Source organism: Lissotriton helveticus, chromosome 8 (genome assembly GCF_964261635.1).
Source record: "Lissotriton helveticus chromosome 8, aLisHel1.1, whole genome shotgun sequence".
NCBI classification, from domain to species: domain Eukaryota; kingdom Metazoa; phylum Chordata; class Amphibia; order Caudata; family Salamandridae; genus Lissotriton; species Lissotriton helveticus.
This window is the reverse complement of record NC_136069.1, coordinates 1,144,205,575-1,144,223,064: the sequence shown is the minus strand read 5'-3', so window position 1 is coordinate 1,144,223,064 and position 17,490 is coordinate 1,144,205,575.

Genomic DNA, 17,490 nt, shown 5'->3' with positions numbered 1-17,490 from the left:
ATGAGCAGTTACACAAGGACACATTTGTTTTAATTTTGCTAGGCCAGGGGAGATTGTGATTTGCCCACAAACACAGGATGTTAAGCCAACGCTGAGACTCAAACCTGGTTCCCCAGCAGCTCGATAGTCGTCAGCTTTGGCTGTTGTGCCACCTCCTCTCCCTGAGTGTTGCCGGTGCCATATGTGTGTCTTTAAAGGTTTGAGGACGGCGGGCACATCGAAGGGCAATCTGTTTGCAAAGGGAACAGCCTAATCGGAGAATTTGGATTTTTAACTTCAATTTGGCGATATCAAACTTTAAAAGGGCTGGGAGACAGCAATGTTATCTGGCTTTGTAATGTACCACAAGGTTGCAGGCTGCTTCACAGCACATGTGCTTGGAAGATTTTATGGTCTTACAGAGTACCTGGAAGCTTGTTTAAAAGAATCGGAGAACCCAAAGAATCTAGTGTGAGCGAGGAAAATAAGGGACAACCATAGGCTTTCACTCCATAGATGGGACAGTCTGAATGAAAAATGACACATAAACTCTAAAGGTGCACAGTAACAGCAGGGAGCTGGATGGTAAAATAGTTCCAGTTCCACCATAAAACCCAGAGAGATCCATGCCCATCAAGTAGAATTATAATTGTATCCGGATAACAATATTAATAAAGAAAGAAACCTTTGAGTTGCGCACATTGGTGAGACAGGTGCATATTTGATGTGTGTTAGCGCAAGGCAGATTTGATTTCCTGGCAGCTAATATAACTTTGCAGACCAAGAGTTCTATTTTCTCTTTTACATTTGAAATAAGGGCCAAGAAACACAAATATGCAGACAACTGTGGGCGATATACCTGGGTGGGGTGGTCAAAATTAATACTCACAGGCACTGCTAAGCCACCAAGGGAGAGCCCTACGGAGTCCACCCAAGTGCGACAGTGGGTCGGCCAAATTAAATTTAAAGGGCCGAAGTATGTGAATTTCAGGAAAAGTGGAATTACGTCTGTAGCTTAAATCTTGGAAAAATATTAATGCCAACTGCACTATGAGCGCTCTTCTTTTTCTGAAAGCTTGTTATTGAACCCACTGGCCCTGTTTGTGTTTCTCTGTCTGAATGCATATTCTTCACAGCTTCAGAGGCAATCGTCAAGCAGAAATTAAAGCCAGCTCCTCTCGAGCTCTATGGCTCAGACAGTCACTCAGATAAATGATGTTCACTTCACACTTTAAGCCCGTGTTAGTATATCCCTGGAAACCCAAAGGACTGACGCAGCTGAGGGCCATTAATAGAAGGCATTACAATCACACGTGCAGATTCAAGTCACAAGTAAACACTCAAGTGAAAATTGCTGCGAGCCATGAAACACAAAGCAGGATATTTTGGAATAAAGTATGACCGATTTCCTTTAAGTGATAGCACCAGCCTGGAAAACACTCTGCTTATTTATATTAATAATTCTACAGACATAGCTGTATCTCACACAGAGCCAGCCAGCAGCAGCAATCATGGGATGGATGTGCTCTGTAAAAAAAAAAAAATTTAAATCACGTCCTGACTGCGCCAACAGCACAGAGTGGAGAGTGCTGTTTATGGAGCTGTCAAGCAGGAAAACGTAAATACGCGGCCGGCAGCTGGTGCCAGGTCACGCCGATGTCATGTACAACATGGGCCAGTTTGCCACTTCACCCACCCGAAGTTTGACCATTAAAGGATAGTAAAATAACTTTTTAACAAGTTCTGCACATTTAAGGGACATGACCGAAAGTTCTGCGCTAAGCTCTCGTGGTTCCAGAATCCGTGCGCAAGTACCTCTTCCAGCCCCGAGTTTTTACTTTATGTCTTGTAGATGCAGTAATTTATATGCATAAAGCTGGACTCATGGAGCTCAGAGCAGCAATCCTGGCATTTCTCAGAGTGCTCCTTTTTTCCCAGGTCAGTACAAATAGTTTATTCATATTCGATGCTTTAATAATCATTATTTTGTAATAGGATAAGCAGAACAACAAATTCCAGAATGCAAAGAAAAAACTGCACTTGAAGAGTTACTCGTAACTGGGTAAAGTGCGAACTCTGCAGAGTTGCGGTGCTCTCCCTTCTCAGCATGGCTACTGCACTGTAACTGCACTTCTCAGGGCACTGGGGTAACAGACATCCATGCAGCTCCTGTGGTGGGCGGCTTGTTTTCCGTACTTAAGGGGTGGAGGGGCTCAGGCACTTTCAGGACCAGCACAACCGCTAACCATCGCACTCCTCCAAGTGGGACAATTGAGACTATTCTAGGCTCCCAAACCTAAGACTGGCTTAGGCAGAAAGTATTAGCCATTTTCAATGTATATTGAATCAATAAATGACTGTGACTGTGATCATCCCTAAATTAGACAGAAAACGCCACCATGTGACAGACTGCCATGAGTGTAGGTGTTGAAAATGAATGGGGCAGATTTACAAGCTCCCTGCGCCACCAGACACAGGGGGCTCCTCCATATTTACAAGGAGAAGAAAAGCAACCCTGCGTGACTTTTCCTCTCCTTGTAAATATGGCCCCTTCACACGCAGCACTTTCCGTTGAAGGGGTGTTCTATGAGTGTTGCTGTGGGTGTTCCCACGCAACACCCATGGAACAAGCACATCTCCAGATTTACGAGAAATCATCAATCTGGAGATGCGTTTGAATACTATGCCACCCTAAAGGTGGCGTAGCAAGGGTATACACCTGTTACAACGCATTTTTTACTCCGCACTACCATTACAACGCGACTTTTACTCCGCATACCATTACAACGCATTGCGCTGGGGGGCGCTGTAGGATAGGGAATAAGTTTAATTTTCTATCCAACACCTTCCCTAGTGTCCACGGGGACTGGTGTTGGAATAGAAAATTAAACTTACCACTATCCAGCGCCCCAAGGCGCTATGCGTTGTAACAGTATGCGGAGTAAAAGTCGCGTTGTAATGGTATGCGGAGTAATAGTATGCGTTATAACGTCATACATCCGTAGCAAGGCACGATGAGGAGAAATGTTTTCATTTCTCCTCGTTTTTTCCTCTTTCAATGCGTGCTGCATACTACAGCACGCGCTGAAAGAGGAAAAAGCCTCTTGTGATTGTTTTTGTGCAGGAAGGTGCCCCTTCCTGCACAACAAAAATCTCCCTACGACGCAGGCATCCTTGCACCATGGTGCAAAGGTGTCTGCGCCAGCACATGGCTGCAGTTTGTGCACCAGTGCAGGGGAAGCACAGAGATGCAACATATTCTTGTAAATATGTCGCATCTCTGTGCTTTCAAAAGTAACACAGCACGGCGCCGCAAAATGACTTGCTGCACTGTACTGCGTTACTTTGTTGTAAATCTGCCCCGAAGAGAGATAAACTACAGGTAAGTGCTGGTGCTGAGCACCGGAAAACACTGGCTCAAATTAAGCACTGGATATAGTCCTTACGAAAACAATGTGCAAGAAAGGGTTATTGGCATTCGAAATATTTTTACGTCTCTGTGGGATTTAGGATGCAGTCTATATGCCTTAGCTAGGGCAAGGTAGAGTAATAAAGATGATTAAGGGGGAGAAGGGGTCCAGGTGGTGGAACTGAGATGAGATAGTCAAGAGCTGGTGAAGGAGAGGATAAAACTAGAATCATTGGGAGGTGAAATGAGGAACATCCTTAGGAGATGAAGAGGTCAGGCTGAGGGAGGAATAGGCAATGAGGGAGACAAATAAGATTCAGAACAATTATTAGGTGGAAAGAAGAACACTATGTGGAAATAACTAGGTGGATTAAAGAGATTGAAATGTTTTTGGAAAATGTACAACTGGGCATACTGAATGGGCTGAATCAGCAGCAGTGACGAGCATGGCATTGCATTAGACAAAAATAGTAGCGAACTGGACAAATATTCCTCTTTGAAATACCATCCTTTGTCATACTTGTCATGAAATGATTTGGTCACAACATGCACCATTTCACTATCAAAATGATTGTGTGAATAGTGCTCCCTGCTAACAATTTGCCTATTCAGATTTCTCATTGAGAGCATATTCTGCATAGCTACGCCTTGAGACCTTGAAATAATTTAAACAAATAAACAAACCATTGGTCCTCCCTGTACAAAACGGAACTTATTGCACTGCAGTCAGTCTCTCTGCGCACCCAGCCAGAGCCTCCTAAAAGCGAACCCCTTTCACCTCTCCTGTTGATGGCCTGCCTGCTTCCTGCTGCCAGTGTGAGTCCAGCCCCCAGAGCTCCCCTGACCCCTGCCCCCCTTAATTGCTCCCCAGATCCTGCCAGCCGGAAAGTTTCCCTTTTCCAGCCTTCTTGTCACAAACAGACAGGAAGATTAAAGTACATTTATCCCGGCTGCTTGCTGGCTCAGGCTGCCTCGATGAAAGTGTGCAGACTGCAGAAACCTGGGAAAGGCCCGGCCCATGTTCCATCTTAATATTTAGTCACCCAGGCAGCTTTCAAATAAATTCCTTCAGGCTGCTTGAAGCTGCAGCCATCCACTGTCATGATTTCTGGGGTCAGGACAGGTCACTCATAACAACAACAATGCTAATACTTACTAAGTAATCACTGCTCCCCCTGCCTCATTGATATGTTCTCTTGCTCCGGGCTCACTCGTGACTGCAGACAGAGTGCACGTCCCAAGCTGGAAAATTCTGGAAGACCCCTCCCCCAGACCCCAGCACCCAATCACTAATCAAAACAACAACTGTCACTGGGTCTCTCCAGGAAGAGGCAGAGGCCCAGCCCCACCCGACTACTTTCCCTGAAGCTGAACTGGCCCACCCCCAGCCATTGCAATGAATTGGGAGCTTCAGACTCCTCCCTGGGCTCCACTAAGTTCGCCCAAATGCAAAGCTGTATTCTGGCAGTGATACACAGGTCCTGCCCCCCTATGTGTCATCACTGCTCTGCTTTCTGGCTCCAGGGCGAAGAATTTTTCGCCCTGCCAAAAGCATGCACAGCAGAGGCAGAGGCAGCCAAGAGCCATTGCCCTCCCCACCCCCTCAAAGAAAACCCAGATTTGCCCATGTTTGTTCTCCGAGCAGCCAGAACAATTTATTTCTAGCTGCTTGGTGTTCCACCTCACATTTTTTTAATCCCCCAAGGGTGGTAGGGCGGCGCCCATTTCGCCCATGAACACCAGCCACCCAAAAAAAATTAAAAAGTATTGCATTTCTTTTAAACAATGCAATACAGGTCTGTGGGATGAACATATGAAGCTTCTGGTCTTTTAAGAAAGCCCATTTGTTGAACATCTTTAGACATTTCTCATTATGTCTATGAGGGGTGTGGAGTTAGTAAGCACTTGGGTTGTACACCAACTACTACAATAAAGTGGCCAGACTAACTCAAAGTCTCCACAAATCTCATTTGAACACATTTACCACACCCAACTCTCATCCTGCTAAAAAAGGGTCACACAGCCTCTACTTTTGGTACTTGATTGCAGTCCACCTTTCTCCCTGACGATGTCTCAAAACAGATGTCCCCTCTCCTTCCAATGGCTTTTAGTTTGACCGGTTGATGATGGCCCATCTGTACGCCTCTTTTAAGAAATCCCTTCTAGAGAGTGATTAGCCTGATCCACTCCACATCATTTCAGGCTTTTGGTTGAGAATATGTATGTTTTGTGACCATAAAAGGAGAGCTCTTCCAAGGCCTTCCCTGCTTTTTAATTACATTCTCTGCCCTTCTTATCCAAGGCTTTGAGTATTAGTGTTGCTGCTTTACTACTGTTAGAATCAGCTACACCAGGGGGACTCTTGTTGGAATCAACTGAGTGGCAAATATTTGCACTCCACCCCAACTCTCAGGCTAAGGATCCTCAACTGGCCTTATATCGCTGTTTTATTTTATGTCTTTAATGCTAGGGTTTTATTCTTCGAGATCAGGGAGTCTGTTATATTCATAGCAGCAGTCTTGATGGCAGTGTGTCCAACTCCGTAATGTTGCTTCTCTTCGACTTGTGATATTTTATTACAGGGATTTTAAAAACTCACTGGGCCTCAACGATATATGGTTCCAAGTCTAAAAATATTGTGGTCTAATGGGTCGCCTGACCACAAGATGGCCACCAAGACTATTTTTCCTGGTGGTACCCCTCGTATGCAGTCATACAGTCACAGGGAGTGGCCTGACCTCCGGGTGGGCACCGAAAATGTCAGCCCAGGAGCAGCTCTACTCTTTTACCAGTTGCCATGGAGAGAGAGATACTGGCACCAGTTGGGTGGACTCCATCCAAAGGTGGAGCATGTGCCCTACCGGCTTGTCCCTAGAGCACCCACTGCGGGAAGCGCTTATAGGTGCTATTACAGGTGACAGGGACTAAACAAGAGGCACATGTGGTGGCCCAGGAGGCAGAGTGAGAATCCTTAGCTTCATCAGAGCAAGAGGCTCAGCAACACTCCACTTCAAGGTGTACCATATGGTCTCAGCTCCCCGAGAATGTGGAAGAAACCTCTTGAGGCTGAAATTCCCCTGGGAAACACCTCTCCGGACAAGAAAGGCTGTGGTGGACTGAGGTACCACTACTCTCATGTACAAGCCCTACTGCAACCCTCGGTTAATCCTTTTTTTTTATCACTCTCAGACTGCAGAGTATTGATAAGCACGCTGCCATCTTGCAAGCGTCCATCCCAGATGAAAGAATTTCAAGCCTCATACTTGGCTAAAACCTAAAAGCTTTGCTGGAACGTGCATCACATAATGTAAATAAGAAATCAGAGCTCAGATACAGATGAGCTAATGATGTAAATGTGTAGCCTTGGCCAGCATTATAAATACACTATGGAACTAAAATACATAACTGATCCATGATGATGCAGCAAGTACAGACTCAGTGGAGACGTCTCAAGCTGTTCAGTGTTCCCAAAGAACTGTCTGACAGTCATAAAAAATGTATGGCTAGTTCAGGGAATTTCCGCTGATTCAATCTCTTTCTGGCACATTACTGCACTCAGTCTTATATGTATGTTGTTTTTTGCATTCTTTTAATCTGTTGCGGTGCATGAGATATTATCTCGGTCTCACTCAATCAATATTCCTGATAAAGATTTCAGTCAAAAAGCAATGGGCTTATTAGCAAGAGTAAAACATCAGAAATTACATTTATGCGGGTCTTCCGCCAAATGCCTTTGTATTTTTTTTTACCTTATTTTGTTCAAATTTGTAATCCGGAAAAATATTGGCCTTTTGTCAGGGTGACCACTAAATTCCCTTTTTTTAATGAAAACTAGAGGACAAATACAGTTTGAAGATCTTCCTGAGACTGGGCATTTCTAAAATTCACTTGTGGATATAAGATCTTCCTTAAAATGAAGCAAAGACGGGCGTGGGTATAATTTGTCTACCATTTTTTGAACGACCTAATGAAAATTAACCAATGTTTAATTATAGTTCTTACTGTACAAGAATGTGTTCAATGGTATTGCACCTCTACTAGAGAGAAGCATACCATATACAAGTACATTTCTCTTAAATTAGCCTATTAATTGGTGCCACTGTTTCAATGCTAAACGTTGAACACTGATACCCCTTATACCATAAATGTGTATTTTATAACCTATATACCTCCAGATGGGCAATCTATTCCCTTGTTCTTAAACTTTGTGTGTTGCCCGTCCTTGCTACCTGGGTTTGTTCTAGACTTTTTTTTTTATAGATGTATGTCTGTCTTATATATGTATCCCTAATCTCAAAACAATATAACAACATATATATATATATATATATATATAAATATATATATATATATAAATATATATATATTCAAGCATCAGGTTTGCCCAACAAACGTGAACGCACACAGGTAGCAGCAATTACACTCAGACCTCGACACACGGCGGGATGTAGCCGACACGTTTCGGAGTAAATGCCTTCTTCACAGGCTGGTAACCACAGTTCGCAGCGTTTCTTGCCACACCTTTATTCAATTACAAGCCTCCTGATAGGCCGGTAAACTGCTCCAATGAGCTATCGCCCAAGGTCTTGTGGGATATGTAGTGCGGTGATTCTACCCGGATGGGTGCAGCGTTCTGAGGGTCCCCAATCAAAGCCCACAGATGGGCCCCGAAGTGTGCAAAGTAAACATTTTCGGTACTGCTGCCCCATGTAGAGAGCCTGACAAGATAGCGCGTTCAATGGCCCGCTGTTCATACATGCGGTGGTGCGTTCACCACGGCCGGGCCGCCGTGTAAAAATTCAAGCTCCAGGTTTGCCCCACAAACGAGAACGCACACAGGTAGCAGCAATTCCACTCGGACCTCCACACACTGCGGGATGTAGCCGACGCGTTTCGGAGTAAATTCCTTCTTCACAGGCCGGTAACCACAGTTCGCACCGTTTCTTGCCACACCTTTATTCAATTACAAGCCTCCTGATATGCCGTTAACTGCTCCAATGAGCTATCGCCCAAGATCTTGTGGGATATGTAGTGCGGTGATTCTACCCGGATGGGTGCAGCGTTCTGAGCTCATTGGAGCAGTTTACCCGCCTATCAGGTGGCTTGTAATTGAATAAAGGTGTGGCAAGAAACGCTGCGAACTGTGGTTACCAGCCTGTGAAGAAGGAATTTACTCCGGAACGCGTCGGCTACATCCCGCAGTGTGTGGAGGTCCGAGTGGAATCGCTGCTACCTGTGTGCGTTCTCGTTTGTGGGGCAAACCTGGAGCTTGAATTTTTACACGGCGGCCCGGCCGTGGTGAACGCACCACCGCATGTATGAACAGCGGGCCATTGAACTTGAAATCTTGTCAGGCTCTCTACATGGGGAAGCAGTACCGAAAATGTTTACCTTGCACACTTCGGGGCCCATCTGTGGGCTTTGATTGGGGACCCTCAGAACGCTGCACCCATCCGGGTAGAATCACCGCACTACATATCCCACAAGACCTCTTGGGGGATAGCTCATTGGAGCAGTTTGCCGGCCTATCAGGAGGCTTGTAATTGAATAAAGGTGTGGCAAGAAACGCTGCGAACTGTGGTTACCAGCCTGTGAAGAAGGAATTTACTCCGAAACGCGTCGGCTACATCCCGCAGTGTGTGGAGGTCCGAGTGGAATCGCTGCTACCTGTGTGCGTTCTCGTTTGTGGGGCAAACCTGGAGTTTGAATATATATCTATACTACTATAATAAAGGAAGAACTTTCAGTCTTTGAGGCGGGTAAACTCGGGAACCACAGCGCCAATCCACACACCCGATACACCGTTGGAATCGTCAGGGTGTGTAGATGGTTATAGGCTATATACATTTTTTTTTAAAACGTGATTTAAAAAATTGACAGTAAAAAAAAAAGTAGTCCCTCCGAAGTAGCGCCGGCCGCGACGTGCGTGCTCACGTCAGGATCGCGGGGAGGAGCAGCGTCCAGGAGCGCGACGAGGAGCGGCGGACATGGCGCGGGGGAGGAACGGTGACGTGAGGAGCAGCGGACAGGCCAGTGGCGGTGCGAGCAGCGGACAGGCTGGAGGAGCGGCGGCTGAGGTAAGGGAGCGGCAGACATGGCACGGGGGAGGAGCGGTGATGTGAGGAGCAGCGGACAGGCCAGTGGCGGTGCGAGCAGCGCACAGGCAGGAGGAGCAGTGGCTCAGGTAAGGGGACCCATGTCGGGGCAGGCGGGGGTCAGGGCAGGCGGGGGTCGGGTCAGGCGGGGGTCGGGGCAGGCGGGGGCCCGGGCTGCTGCACAATGTCGGGGTGGGCGGGGGTCGGGGAAGCCTGTTGCACCCGGACAAGGTCGGGACGGGCTGCTAGTAAATATATATACATATATAAACATCAACTGATAAACATACATATGACAAGTATTGATTTATCAGTCAATCCTTTTAAGTCTCGCGCCTAGCGTTGCAGTGCGTAGCACTGCTTGTAGGGGGTTTCAAAACGGACCTAGGAATCTCACACGCTTGTGCATGTGCTTTTCCTTTTGGCCCCCGCTATTGGCCTTTGCGTGCGTCTTTTTATCAAAAACAGCACGCAATTGGTCAAAGGCGGGCGCATTGCTCCGCCCATGGCCTATTGGTGTTGGTTACCCGCACTGCTGCCATGTGGTTTCAATTATCGTGCCCAGACACGGGCGCGATAATTGAAACCACATGGCTCACTGTGGCGCGCGCGCGTGCACCACTCGCGGGCTCACCTCCTGCTCCCCCTCTCGCAATTGAATTTCGCGGCCGCGGGGCCCGCTTGTATTTCAGTGCTTATTTTGTTTCTGCGGCATCACATGTGGAATCAGGGCAGCGGTTCCATTTATGCTGGAGGAAGACGGCATGTGGTAAGTGAGGGCCGGGGGGATTTGTTTGCTCGTCTGCTTGTATTTTTTTGTTGGGTCTTAGGAGCCAGCTTGTCTTTTATATTTCATTTTTTTATGTTTGTTTCATATGTATTCGTAAGCTGTACTCGAGTTGAAAGGAGCATGTCAATTGCCCAAAGCCTCCAGAGCCCTGACTCCCCAAAAGACAGCTGTTAATGACAAATCTAAACATATATGTACATCATGCCGCCACAGCCACTGAATAGGTTGAAGGCTGAGCGGGTTATGAATGGACTCAAGAATGTTTTAAGCAGAGTACAAAAATCTGAATATCAACCTACGCGCTATTTCATTGCACTCGGATCATGTGCCCTACAGATTACGTAAGGACCTCGGGAGCAGACCGAATCCCTACACACCAATAAGTCTCAGGGGGCTGCCTTATAAGGATCTGCAGAGTAAAGAAAATCTCCTAAAAGGCACATTCAAAACCTGTGAAGAAAGGGACCAAATCACCAGCAGATCCCATACAAATTTCTGCAGTGGGCCTGTGATCCGACTGGCATTGCAAAATTTACTCTGACGGGTACACACATGTTGCAGTTGCATTAACCTGGCATTCTTTCTTAGCAGTCACATCATGTGCAACCCAAGTGGTTATATATGGACTACAACAAGCATACAACTGTGGCAGCGAGGTACACACCACCAAGCTAACTTAAGGCGTTTATCACCAACATGTAGCTGCACTATTCTCTGCAATGTGAATTCAACCCACTGAACCATTGCCAGGTTATTTTCCACAGAAAGCTACTGGTGAAGGTCAGTAGAATGGCATTTAAATAGTCCACCGCTGCCTCAGACAAGGAGCTGCAGTATTTAGAGAGCTCAGTTGTATGGCTCCAGTGAAGCTTGAAAGTATTTTGGAACTTGTAGTATTTTGCTTTACATCTGTTTCAGTATTCAGCTGTTGGTCCCCCACACGGTCTAAGAGTAATCCACTACTCTTCCACACTACGTTTCACTTTTCCCCTCAATTTAAGGTTCAGTATCACATTGCGCACACATTTCTTATGTAGATTTCAGTTTAGACCGATCTTCTGAGGTCTTCAGCTTTTCAGGAATTGCGCTGACCTGAATGTTTCAAACAGTAGGGTTAATATTTATTTATTTATTTATTTATTTGCGAGTTTGTAACGCGCTAGGATCACCTCCCGGAGGAGTATCTCCGCGCCTTTGGCAACCTAGAAGCAAATAAACAACCTGTCGCTGTCTCTCCATGCTTTAGAATAAGAACGTTTTCAGCTGTCTCCTGAAGGCTAGGTGCTCTTTACAGAGTCTCAGGGAAAGTGGAAGGGTATTCCACAACATGGGACCCGCAATGGAAAGTGCTCTGTCCCCTTGTCTCACCTTTTTCGCTCTGGGTATCTGCAGCAGAGCCTGTTCGCTTGATCTCAAGGACCGTGAAGGCACATAAGGTGAGAATTTGCTAAGCAGATATAGAGGGCCTTTTCCCAAAAGACATTTGTGCATAATACAACACACCTTAAACTTCACCCTTTGTTTCACAGAAAGCCAATGCAACGCAGTCAAAAGGGGTTTAGAGGGTGTTCGGGGGGGTTTATTAAGGACAAGGCGAGCTGCTGTGTTTTGGACGACCTGCAATCTCGAGGTAACCCCCTCATTTGCAGAGAGGAGCAACCCGTTGCAGTAGTCCAACCGACTCAGTATCAGGGCTTGTACCAGAGTCTTCCTTGTTGAATCCGGCAATAGGGGAAATACCTTCCGCAACATCCCAATTATGTGGAAGCAGGACCCTACCACTTGGGCAGTATGGTTTTTAAAGGAGAGGTCCTGGTCTAGGCGCACTCCGAGATCCTTGACCACCTGTTTAGGCTCCGGGACTGGGCCAAGGTCATGTGGCCACCAGTCTGGGGACCAAAGGATCTTGGCTTCCCCGAACAGCATCACCTCCGTTTTCGCAACATTGTATATATATATACGTATACGTATACGTATATATATGTTAATTCTTAAAAAAACTTTGCAGTTTTTGGTTGAAACCAAAAATGCTAGTTTATAACCTGCTGAAACAAATTGTCATTTTCTGTTTAAACCTGAAGCAATGATCCCCTCCCCCGTGGAGCCTCTGGCTTTTCAAAGTGGACCCCTGTAAGTGCTCACTGTGGTGGGAGCAGTAGAGCTGCTAAAATTATCGAGGGTAGTGAGCAGTATGGGGGCGGAGTCCAGAGTCAGAAAGAGGGGAGGACTCTTTTTTGTTGCCTCCTCTTTTGAGGGCAGAAGGAGATAGCCCGGTGTACAGCAGGGTCTAGAAGCTGGCTCCTTTGTAATGCCTGCCAGGCTTGGAGTCCAGGCACGTTGCGGTGGAAGCATGGTCGTTTTGGGCCTGTGTTAAGGACATGCGGTGCTCTACTACCTACACCATGTGAAAAAAAAACATTTGTTTGACAAACTGATGCTTTTTTTGGGGGGTAAAAGCCCCGACGCCGCGGTTTCACTTGAATAGCGGTTGCACACCTTTTGTTAGACACAGCTTTTTTAAAGAAAGAGGTGCGGCCTTCATGCACGTATAAGTGCTTCATGGGGGCCTTGACAACAAAAAAAATATGCAATAGGTCTTGCATTTGCGAGAGTTTAAGCAGTTTCCAATAGCTCAAACTCTTGTAAATGCGAGACCTATTGCATTGCAAATGCTTGTTGTTTTGTTGTCCACATTTTTCTTAATTTCTAGTCCAAATTTTCTATATATACTTAAAATTGTGAAAACATATAATGTGTGTACAATTAAGACATCGTACAGTTTAAACATACATTTTGTGACACTCCATTACATACATATGCAACATATGGGAACATTACATACATTTATAAGTGTCCAACAGAAAACATTCAGGCTGGGAGTCATAAGGGACTATGGACCAGATGTAGGTCAAATCTGTTTTGCGAGTCCTTAATAGCGATTTTTAGCGAATCGCTATTAAGGAGTCGCAAAATGGAATGTATGTAGGAATCGCAAAAATAACAATTGCGATTCCTTAATATTCCTTCATTGCGAATTGCAAATTGCGATTCGCAATCAAGGAATATTTTCCCATTCATTCCTATGGGCTCATAGGAATGAATGGGAATTGTGCACGCAATTTCAATGGCGCAAGGTTTCCAAAAGGACATCCTGTTGCACCCCTAAAATGTGCATGTGGGCATGTATGTGTGCCACATGGCACTTTGAAAAGAGAAAAAAAAATGTTTTTTTTAAAGGAAATCGCCAATTACCACCAACTTGAAGTTGGTGGTAATTTGTACCTGTATGTCCCCCGTGACATCCACACAGATCCTTGACCCGTGGTACTCCTCCTTATTTTCCATCAGCTGCCAGACGCACTGCCTTCAGCCCCTCAGTCCTGATGATGATCCAAAGTATTATGGATCGAAACGCCGTCGACTCCCCAGCGAGATTCTAGGCGCCCTTCACACAGTGGTTCTCAGAAAATGAAAAACGAAAACTGAATTGTTCGATTACCACTCTGTTGTTACGCACTGTATATAACTATTCACATCACACTTTGCGCCGTCCACGCTGCTCTCACTGTCACTTGCGTCGCCGTAGTGCCACTCACCTTTGCACTCGTGCACCTTGTACAAATTTGGGCTGTCAATTGGTATTGACTAATTGCAGTGCTGATATTAACTGTAATTACATCTGTCCTATATGATTTTTGAAATGTTGATATAAATGATGCTTTGAGCACATACGAAAATCAAACTGAGTCTCCTTGCTCTTTTCTGGATAATACTGTATAGATATCCTGTTTAATTGTCTATAAATAATACAAGTTGGGATATTGTCTCATATATATTGCTGGAATGAAAGCATAAGTAAGAGCAATAATTTCAGAAGCTTGAGCAGAGTGCAATTGGGATAAACAATAACCCTAAAAAATATAATGAATCACTTAAAGAGCATAATGAGCAACCTGGTTTCCTGTACCATTTCTGAGGCAAGAAACATCAACTTAATATACAAGATCACAATTTTTTAAAGGTGCATCAGTGAAGTAAACACAGATTTTTGTAAGCTTAGACGAGGTGAGAATATAATCATGTGATGTGGTTCTTCATTGAGGAAGTAGGTAACATTGAAGCATAATTTAAGGTGGGACACTGTACTAGAGTGATTTGGGGAGGAAAGAGCAATAATATTTCATACTTTGACAACCTAGACAAAGAAAAGTGCTGACTTTTAGTGGCTAGCAATAGTGCAGCCACAGCATGGTAAAGCAACGGTGAGAGGTGATCCAAGTACAATATTTTCAGACACTTCGACAAGATGCACTGCCACCGCAACAGCATGCAAACACAAAGGCAACCCCACCACCAGTGCATCAAGGGCAGAAGGATAATACACAATCATTTTTTTTTTGAATCGCCATCATTTTGCACCAACACTCCTAGAGCAAAGCCTTCCTTCTCATAACAGTACAGTGTAAAAGGTTTGGCATAATCGGGTAGTCCCAAAGAAGGTGCAAAATATAGAGCATGTTCTAAAGACACAAAGACTTGTTCTGCCTCCTTGGACCAGCGCAATGGTTCAGGGGTGTCTCTTTTCGTGAAATTTTGCAAACATTGAACACTACGACCATATGAAAAATGTTACTGTCTGCAGTAGCCCGCCATCTGCAAAAGAGTGCATACCGGGGAGATGTTAACAGGTCATGGGAGTTTATGGACAACCTTTATGCTGTCAATACATACATGTATTTCACTAGCTGAGATGTTGTGGCCTAGATATCAAACATGAGGAAGACAAAGTTTCACTTTTTCCTTGAAAGCTTTATGCCCTTGCTTAGTTAATTCATGGGGGATATATAAGGAATCTCCTTAGCACTGGTCCACGGAACCAGAAGCAACCTGTACATCATTAGCATACTGAACTGTAGGAGAGTGGGGTCTGCTATCCTATGGTCACCCCAATTTTTGCTTTTTGCTTCACTGGTTTTCGACTTAATGTGGCTGTGGGCCTGCTAATCAGACCCACAGCCTGCCGTTCTCTCTCTAAATTCACAGACATGTACTATAGGTACATCACCAATTTGATACTGGACACCTTGTCAGCCCCTGTACCATACACTATAGGTGCTCAGGGCATAGGTGCATCCAAGGCCTACCCGGGGCTGCAGCATATCTTTTGCCACCCCTGGCTGGTACTTAAATCGACACAACTGGCCGTTCACACAGCTGGGGCAAGGTGGTGTACTCACTCCTTGCTTAGATATAGTATACCTATGTCTAAACCTATATCTGGACACATATGCACCTATAAGTCACTCCTATGGCAGGCCTTTACAATCCTGGAGGCAGAGTGCTTGGTTTTATGTGAGATGGTGCTCTAGCATGAGCTGAGCCTGTCTGCAGTGTTCGGAACCATTTCCTGACTGCTGTTCCAGTGAAACTGCCATACCATATACTCTTAAGTGCATTATAATCCTCGCGGTTAATGCTAACTTTGGTTTGGCTTTATCAAAACATGTCGTGTTTGGTGTCATACACTTTGGAATACTACCCCCTCGCCAGTTCTGCCGACGGGGGTAGCATTCCACCCTTCTAGAGGGAGAAGATATGTTACTTTGCTTTAAACGCGGTTAATCCTAACCAGAGCCTCAGCATCACAAAATGGATGCTGCTGCCCCGACACAAGTCTGACCTCCTGCTGCTGACCGAAACTTGGCAGGGGAGGCCTGGACAAAGGGTTCCCTGTCACAGGGAGGTGTTACACCACCCCAGACAGGAGATAGTGGATTGGAGCAGGGAGGGTTGAAAGAAACTAGACACTGCCTGGGGCACACAAGGTGTCCCATGCAAAATCCAGTCAAACCGGTTCTGGGGCACTCCAGCCCCAGCTCTGGCGTGAAACTGGACAAAGGGAAAGGGGTGTAACCACCCCCTTCCTGGGTCCCACCCATAGGAGGGACCTAGCAGCTAATCCAGCCCCTTGATTTGGAATAAAGGTAGGAGCTGTGCAGATGCACATCAGATTATCCTGACTGAAACTTATGAAATGAAACTCTGGACCCTTCGACATCCCACTCGACGTGGAAGACTGAAGAATCTCCCTTGTGGTCAAGGAGTGACCACCCTGTGCAAACAGGCACCATCCAGCTCGTCACCGTTTGCTTTGTTGCAGTTCCCGCCAGAACTCGAGTGACAGAGATCAACAAGACCCAGCGTTCCTGCCTTCCAACAGCCCGATCCACAGTCCCTGCAAAGCTGAAGCCCGTGGAGGCGACCTGAAGCGTGGAGTTGGCCATCTTGGAAAAACAACAAAGTGCTGACCGTGCAGCATCCGAGGCTCCCTTGAAGCTGTGCATTGGAGTTTGAGAAGCTCCAGCCCCGAGCAGCTTTTGCACTGAAGCTCACCCCTCCACACTCATCGAGTGCTGCGTGGGCCCTTTTGCATTTTCCTGCTCGACGCGTTGGTCCGGTCGCTTGCCCGTTGGCTAGTGGCCCCAGTACCGACGAACCTTTGAATTTGCTCTGCTAGTCTGGTTGCTCCAGACTGGCCCTCGCTCCCCTGAAAAGGAGCACCCACTCTGACTTTGCTGGTCCGAGTAAGCAGCGATCTTTGAATCTTGCGTGGGTTGCATTTGCCAAGGTCTGTTGACTCCGATCCGGAAGCTGACACCGCCGACAGCAAGAACCTTTGTGGGACAGCTCGTGATTCACTCCAGGACATCCTCGGTGCCCCAGAGTCCACGTGGCAGCGGAGACAAACTTCACAACAACCACCTGATTGCGCCCGACATTGCCTGGTTCCTTCCTGGACACTGGCTAGTGACCCAGACTCTGTCCCCTCTGCTTTCAGGTACTCTACATCTTCGATCTGCCCTTGGATCACACCGGACTCTTCTCTACTGGCCGCCTGCAGCATCTTCATCTTCAGGCACCCTAGATCTTCACGACGAGACCCGACACGCTTTTGCACCTGTGCACCCACTTCCTGTGGGTGAGGTAACTCTTGAACGCCGGTGCTCCTGTAGTGGTTTACACCTCTAGTGTCTAAGTCTAAAGTTTTGTCCTTCTAGTCCAGTCGGAATACTCTTAAAACTGTAACTCGATAACTTTTACGCACCATTGACTTTGCATTGGTGCATGCGTGTGCTTTTAGCGCTGCAGCCAATTTCCGCGGGCTACTCCCGTCCTAACTGCTGTTAGTCCAGTGTAGTCCCAGCGATTCCCAAGGC